The 7,652-nt window shown below is 39.6% G+C and overlaps 1 long non-coding RNA gene and 1 other non-coding gene across 2 annotated transcripts; both read left to right on the forward strand.

Moving 5' to 3' along the window:
* Nucleotides 1–1,393: 1,393 nt before the first annotated feature.
* LOC118821343 lies at nucleotides 1,394–2,774 on the forward strand. The gene is made up of 2 exons (XR_005008331.1): nucleotides 1,394–1,792; nucleotides 2,331–2,774. It is a non-coding gene; the product is annotated as an uncharacterized LOC118821343 (long non-coding RNA).
* A 4,597-nt stretch (nucleotides 2,775–7,371) lies between these two features.
* On the forward strand, nucleotides 7,372–7,443 carry trnac-gca. The gene has a single exon. It is a non-coding gene; the product is annotated as a tRNA-Cys (tRNA).
* Nucleotides 7,444–7,652: the final 209 nt, after the last annotated feature.

The raw sequence follows: 7,652 nt of genomic DNA on the forward strand, positions 1-7,652 counted from the left end.
CCTTCTCAAATACATGCCTTGTTTTATTTCCATGTTTAACTTTCTTTCATCAGTTATGTAGGTGAGGAGCTGGCTAATGTGTGGATCAATAAAATGCATTCTTTCTATCAAGATTTTGCGCCTGGTCACTGCAGTTGTTTCAGTGTTGTAAATCAAACAGATGAATTTGTTTCCTTGAGCAAGGTGAGGTGGAAGCTTAGCCACTGGAGCTCATCAGCCTTTTACATCTGTCCTCTCATTTGAGGTGTACTGGACAGACAGCAGCTTTGATCAAGCTACCTCTCTGAAAAAGTAGCTGGTTTTAGCCTGATCTACAGTTAAAGCTACACTATGTACGATTTGGGGATTTGGAGACCTCTCTGGTGGACATGTGTTATTGCACACAACATACTGAATTATCATTTTGTAACATGGGTTGTACTTTGGACCCATTCTCAAGCGTAAGTGAATTATCTACTATTGCCATCATACCTAATCATTATAACGTTGATTTTGCATTTAAACCGAAACATCGAGTCGGACCTTCTTTTTGACCCTGTGTGTGTCATTAATACATAAAGGCATAAGGGGTGATCCAGAAAACTCCAATGAAATTTAACACATCTGACTGAATATTACTGTTTCGGGCTTTACAGGGTGACCTGCAGCAGCCCAGTGCACACCATATTTTAGTGTCTTTTTTCTGATCCAGTAATGCTACTTAAGTCAATTTTCAACAAAAAATTATGTATTGCAGCCTTAACTATAACTCACTTATAGATATATCATGTTATAGTTATCACACTGAGAAATGCTGCTTAATTAGTGCTTAAATAGATATGGCACAAAATTTATTTCAGTTCGAACAAGTAAAGATTTTATGAGTAGTGGTAAAAACTTGAAATTTAAATGATGGGCCTGTTTGAGTGTAAAGGAATTAAGTTCTAACTAACAAGAATTTGTCTTTTCACAGTACTTTTTAATAGGACACATTTTACTACCATTCATAATTTAGTGTTTTTTCAGGTTTTACACATAAAAAATATGCTGAAATTTGAATTAATGTTTGAATTGATTTAAATGAAATTGAAAGATTTTTAAAAAGGACTATATATTATAATTCTTTGTAGCAAAATGAAATTGCAGTGTGTAAAAATTCAATTCGTAGTAGTACGAAATCAGTTCAGACATATAGTATAATATATAATAATTAAAATTTTAGTTTGTCACTATTTTATTTTCACTTAGTTGCCACGTGTTAAAACTTAATTTAATCTAGTAAACATTTTCCTCGCATGAAAATGAACTGGGGAAAAAAACATACATTCCTAGTGAGAAGTAAATTCTTACATGCTGAATTTATTTCTACTGTGTTCACATTTGACACGTTAAAAATTCGCTTTTTAACGCTCGTGCTCCCCGCCATTCGCCATTCTTATCCTCAGCAGGTTTTTTCGCCGTTGGAGCGTTCTAGAACCGGGGAGCGCGCATGAGGGGGAGGGGTTTCGTTTTCTCTCTCTCTCTCGCTCTCGCTCTCTCTCTCTCTCTCTCTCGCTCTCTCTCTCTCTCTCGCTCGCTCGCTGTGGTGGGGGCTGCGGCGGAAATGCCGTTTCCTCTCCGGTAGGCTCGTCACGAAGGAGTCCGTTTTCCTCCCCGCTCACCATGTTGGACATCCTGGTGCTGATGTTCTTCGCCATCATTGGCCTAGTTTTCCTCTCCTACATCATCTACATGCTGTGATGGTCGGCGAAGGCCGAGCAGCAGCAGCAATGAAGCACGGTGGGGCTGCACAGCTAACGGCTCCGAGGCAAAGGTAGGCGGTACGGATGTAGGATAATCAGCAGAGTGGTCAGATATAGTTTGATTATTAACAATGGCAACGACGTGGCTCAGTGGAGAGAGACTACCTGGGACAGTCTGAATGAGGCTCTAATTAACCCCTCACTGTGTGCCCTCCCCATTTGTGGGTGGACTCAAGAGCTTGAAAGGCTTCTAATTGGTAGCTGTAGCCCAGTGTAATTAATGGTAAAGGTTTTCTACAATACATTCTGTGTTCAAGCCTTATACTTCACAGTGATTTACAGTTTTATGCAGCAACCTGGGGAAACATGTAAGGGCTGATTATACTGTCTGTGATGCATGTATATAGGCTGCCTCTGAAACAGTTCATGGGAAATCCATATGATTTTGAGATTATTTGGCACTGCGTTATAACATTCCGTTTGCCCTTTAATGTCTTCCAAGACGACTGCATTTGTTGTTGAAATAAATGTAGAGCCACTGAATCTTCTAAGTCTCTAAGAGTTTAATGATGAGGCCTGATGTTGGGGGTGTGTTTCTTGTTTCTTCAGGAGGAAACTTGGATGACAAGGTCGCGCCCTCCGATGGAGAGGGTAGCTGGAAATGGCAGAACGTCTTTCTGAAACATGGCAGCTCAGAACATTCTCCCCCATCCAGCTCCCCTTCCCTCCTCAACCTCCCACACACCGTCCTGCTGCTGAAGGATTCTGCCCTTCCTCTCTTTTTGAAGCGAATGACAATGACGTCTGGGACTTTCTTGTGTAGTGTGCTGTGGGGTCATCCCTGAGTTTAAACGTGTGTGTATGTGTGTGTATGAGAAAGAGAATGAGAAGAATGTGGTAAACACTGTCAAAGCTACAGTTTGTTCACTCCCTTTGATGACTTCACATCTGCAGTACTGCATATATATGACGTGTAACATGCACGTTTTTGTGTCCTTGTGATGATGACTACTTGTTTCTTTTTGAAATAAAAAACTGTCTGATAAAAAATAATTTGTTTACTAATTATAATACATGTTTTACTGTACTGGGCATTTTTTTTCTTTTTCACTCTTCTAATGACTTGCTGCCTTATCCTTGTGCATCTCGGAAGCCTCAGAAATTCCAGACTCAAAAATAATTTGTAAACTGTCAGCTAAACACCCTGCATAGATTAGCCAAACTCAAAGTGGAAAGATGGCTTAATTATCCTAAACTGGGATTATGCTGAAGTAGGGGTGGCTGATAGTGTATCACGATACTTAAAGACGTTGAGGTTTGGTACGCTGGAACAGACAAAAAGAAACAGCAGTGCCACATTAAAAAAAAAAAAAACAAACACAATCAAAACAATGAGTGCAATGATTTTTATTGCACGGCACTAAATTTAATTAAACAGGACTAACTATGCTCTCATTATAATGAAGCATGCAGTTGGTCAGTGTTCTTTAAGTACTGACAAAATCTAAGACTTGCCCAGAAAAGCATGCTGTGACATAACGTTCAATAAAACGTATCATGATTCATAATAAATACCATAATTTTTCCTAACCTTACACTGAAGCTCAATGCACACATGGATTTGGGAAAACAAATCAAATCAAATCAAATCAAATCAGATTTATTGTCACATCACAAGAGTACAGGGACACAGGTGAGTGAAAAACTTGAGTGCGAGTTCCACAAATTGTGCAGAGAACAGTATTTACACATAGATAAACAAAACTATAGATAGGATAGAAGAATAGATAAAACCAGTTTAACTAAAATATATACATATAATCTTACACAATAACTTAAAAATAATAATATTGCACCGAGACATATAATATTGCACTGGGAATGTAGAGTGAGTGTAATCAACTATATACTATATATAGTAATGGATATTACAATGCTATGTAGATGTGCAAATAATCACACTAGGTGTGGAGGTAGAAGATGGTACAGTAGGTGGCAGAGTATTTAGTAAAGTGCAAGGTACAGGAAGTTAAGTGGAAGCGCAGGGGGAGAGTATTGTCTTTGGATAGGTATTCAAAGTCCAGCTATGCAAGTAAAGTGCGGGAGTACAGTGGGTGCACGTACATGTAATGGGAAGGGTTGGGCTGGGCAGAGCAGTGATTACTGGCTGTTCAATAGCCTGGTTGCATGGAGGAAGAAGCTGTCTTTGAGCCGACTGGTTCTGGCTTTTAAGCTTCTGAGCCTCCTACCACTCGGCAGCTGAGAGAACAGACAGTGACTAGGATGGGAGGGGTCCTTCATAATCCTTCTGGATTTCCTCAGGCAGCGACTGGTGTATAAATCCAATAGGTTAGGGAGCTGAACCCCGGTGATGGACTGTGCTGTCCGCACCACCCTCTGCAGAGATTTCCTCTCACGAACAGTACAGTTCCCGTACCAGGTGGTGATGCTGCCCGTCAGGATGCTTTCCACAGTGCAGGTGTAGAAGGTCTTAAGGATGCTGGGGTTCAGGCCAAACCTCCTCAGCCTTCTGAGGAAGTAGAGGCGCTGGTGGGCCTTCTTCACCACCTGTGAGGTGTGCACTGCCCATGTCAGGTCCTCGCTGATGTACCTACCTGTGTTGTACATGCTGCTGTATTTATATGTAGCCTACATGAAACTATGAATTAATACAGTTTAAATTCTGCCCTGTGCTAAACAATTACCCGCTAAGAAAGCCAAGGGAGACTAATGATTTTGGACAGTGCTAAACATAGTCAGTCTACCAACCTATAAACACAAGAGTAGTGTCAGAATACGCCTGTCAGATTTGGTTGCTGTAAGGACTGATGAAGAACTACTGTTTAGTTCTATTGGGAACTAAAGAAGTACTGTGAATGCACTTGACCATTTGGCCTCTCTCTGTATGTATAAGACTTCTGGACTGATAAACGGAACTGCCAATGGCAGTCTCGACAACACACAAGTTCAATTACGATGTAAAGTTAGCTCACGAATGAGCCTTTCCAAATACGGCATGTTGCTAGGTTGAGATTATCATAACTCCCGATTTTCTTCTGTTTGTTTGAAATCAAATATTTAAATAATTGTTCATTTATCGTGAGCAACTCTGAGGATTTTGTTTAAAAAAAAAAAAAAACAATGCAAAAAAAACAGACACCTACTAAAGATACGCCAGGCTTAAGTATGTCTGTGGAAAAGCGCGATTACAGCGACATCTGGTGGGAGTGATCAGTAAGACACGAAAAGCGATGAATGAGCTATTATTGTCCATGAATAATGGCCAGATTTGAATAATAATAATAATGAGTTGGAATCTTCAATAAACAGCATTTATTGTTTTAATCATCAATTGAAGCTGCTTTACATGCTGTAAGTTGGATCAGACAGGCCATATCTGAATGCAGAGCCATCCAGGGGCCACATACAGCCCACTACAGAAGATGTCTGCTACACTCTCAGAGACACTCAGTGGGATGGAGCCCCTAAAGAGTATGTCTTCAGTACCTTTAGTCAGGGAATATAGCTGTGCCATGTTCTGGTGCAGTTACTTTTACAGTTTTTTAACAGTTACATAAGGTGCATTGCTCCATCCAGCCTGCACTCCAGGCTTTCTGTTTAAATTTTCAACTAGAAAAAGACATGAATATTATGAAAAGGTACAAGTACATGTCTTTCCCCAGGAAAGTGAATGTCATGTACTTTTAAAACTCATTTAAGGTACACAGTTTGGAACTGAAGCCCTTAAATGGCCAGGGCCCACCAGCGGGCCCACAGTTTTATTTAACTCTTCTATAATCTAAGAATTGCTTAGCCAGTTTGCATTGAAGTCCCTGCAGTTACTGACAAATTAGCTTCAGTATGTAATAAGTCTGGGATTTTAAGGGGTTAAGGATTATGCTGTACCTCCGAGGGTACATTTACAGTGTTGGTACCTGAACAGCAAATTTTTTCAGACAGTGTAGTAGTGCCAAAGATGTCTGATGTGTAAATGCAGTCAAGAGCTCACATCTAAAGCCTTTCATTTTGAGTTACTTTTAGTAACTAGAAGTCATGCTTAATGAGTAGCGCTGATAAGGCTACAGGATTTTTGACATCTGTGCTTGTCTCCTGTGACTCTTACCTTTTGCATACAGAATCTGATTAAACAGCACACTGAACTTACACAAACATGGAGAACAGAAAGCACTGGAAAACTTGTGTGAAATTCCACTCTAAAGAAAGAAGAAGCCTTTGACTCACTTCCTCTACGTCGGGATAAGTGATGCAACAATGAATAAAACGTCTATTTTTTAACAATGCAGTGGAAACCATGCCCAATCCTGAGTTTAGGACTGTTGCCTTTCCAGCGTACAAGTGAGCTTTTACAGCTCTGTGAATGTCTAGTTTTTCAGAACAGTGTGAGAGACTCCCGTTCATACCACCAGCTGCCTCTTTCAGTCTTTTGTTTCTGCCACAAGGTAGTTTACACTCATACTCTAAGCCACAAGGTGACTTTCTGTGGTTTACTACGTACTACAAATGTATAGTGCTTACTAAATATATCAGTGTGTCACATACTACTTATGTTGCATAACTTAATGCTTTCTAAGCATTTCCAGCATAATTCTGATTAGTTCAGAGTTCATTAGTAACGGTGAATTAATAAAGCACTACAGGAGCAAACTACACGCTGTGTAACTATGCATACTGTATTCTGTAGACTCTTAAAAATGATGGTTCTTCAAGGGTTCTTTAGCAAAGGAAATGGCTCTATATACAACCATGAATACTCAAAGAACCCTTTGCATAATTAAAGCGTTCTTTGCATCATGAAAGGGCTCTTCAGATTGATGATGAATGTGCTGTATATGGTTTTACGTACAACCTTTTTGTTCTATAGTTCTATATAGCACTGTCTTCTACAGTTACAAGCTTGATATCATCACAACAGAAGAACCCTTTTTAGTGCTATACAGCACTCTTTTCAAAAAGTACACAGTACATTCTCCATCAATCTGAAGAACCCCTTCATTCCACAAAGAACCCTTAAATCATAGAAGGGTTTTTCGAGTGTTAGTGGTTCTATATAGAAGCATTTTCCTTACTAAAGAACCCTTGAAAATCCATTATTTTAAAGTGTGTAGATACTATGTGCTCCACAATAATGTGTAAAAATCATGCACACTATGTTCTACAGAGTTCTGCTCTCTCGTTTTTTTCCCAGCAGAGTATGGCAAACGTCTAACACACAGCTTGAAATTCACATAATCACACAAAGGATGTTGCTTCTTGTTGGTCGTGTTTTTGTCTTTATTCTGTTATATTCCATCTTGTAAAACTGAAAAGTAAAAAGTTGTTTTCCTGCCACTCATTTGTAGCCTACTTCAGTAAAAGGCCGTATAGGCTGTGCACTTCCTAAACCCCAATTCAGCTCCTGTTCACTGACTTGCATATTAGCTTCATAGTAGTCATTAAATAATTCATAGCAGTTGCTGGATAATAAGTCTTAAGTGAAGGTTAAACGTTAAACATGCGTGTTTAGCAGAAAGAAAGCACCTTTTTAAGTCTCACAAGCTTGTCAGAGACTCCAGGTGAATTTAATCAATGAGAGAACCATAATAACATATAATTACTATGTGGATATTGTATTGGATGAGATTTGTAACAAGGGGGTATAGCTCAGTGGTAGAGCATTTGACTGCAGATCAAGAGGTCCCCGGTTCAAATCCGGGTGCCCCCTGAAAAAGGTAACTTTTGACAAGATTATGCCCTGTGCACACAAAAGTCCACCGACGACTCCCAATCCTCCACAGAGACACAAACAGTCTTATTAATAGGTAAATACGGTGTGTAAAATAAACAAATTTACGAAGCCAGTTCCGCTTGTCAGACTCTAGCGACACCAAACGACAAAACGAAAAAAGAAAAAGAAAAAAATCAGCTGGGAAC

Source organism: Colossoma macropomum, unplaced genomic scaffold (assembly GCF_904425465.1).
Source record: "Colossoma macropomum unplaced genomic scaffold, Colossoma_macropomum, whole genome shotgun sequence".
Classification (NCBI taxonomy): domain Eukaryota; kingdom Metazoa; phylum Chordata; class Actinopteri; order Characiformes; family Serrasalmidae; genus Colossoma; species Colossoma macropomum.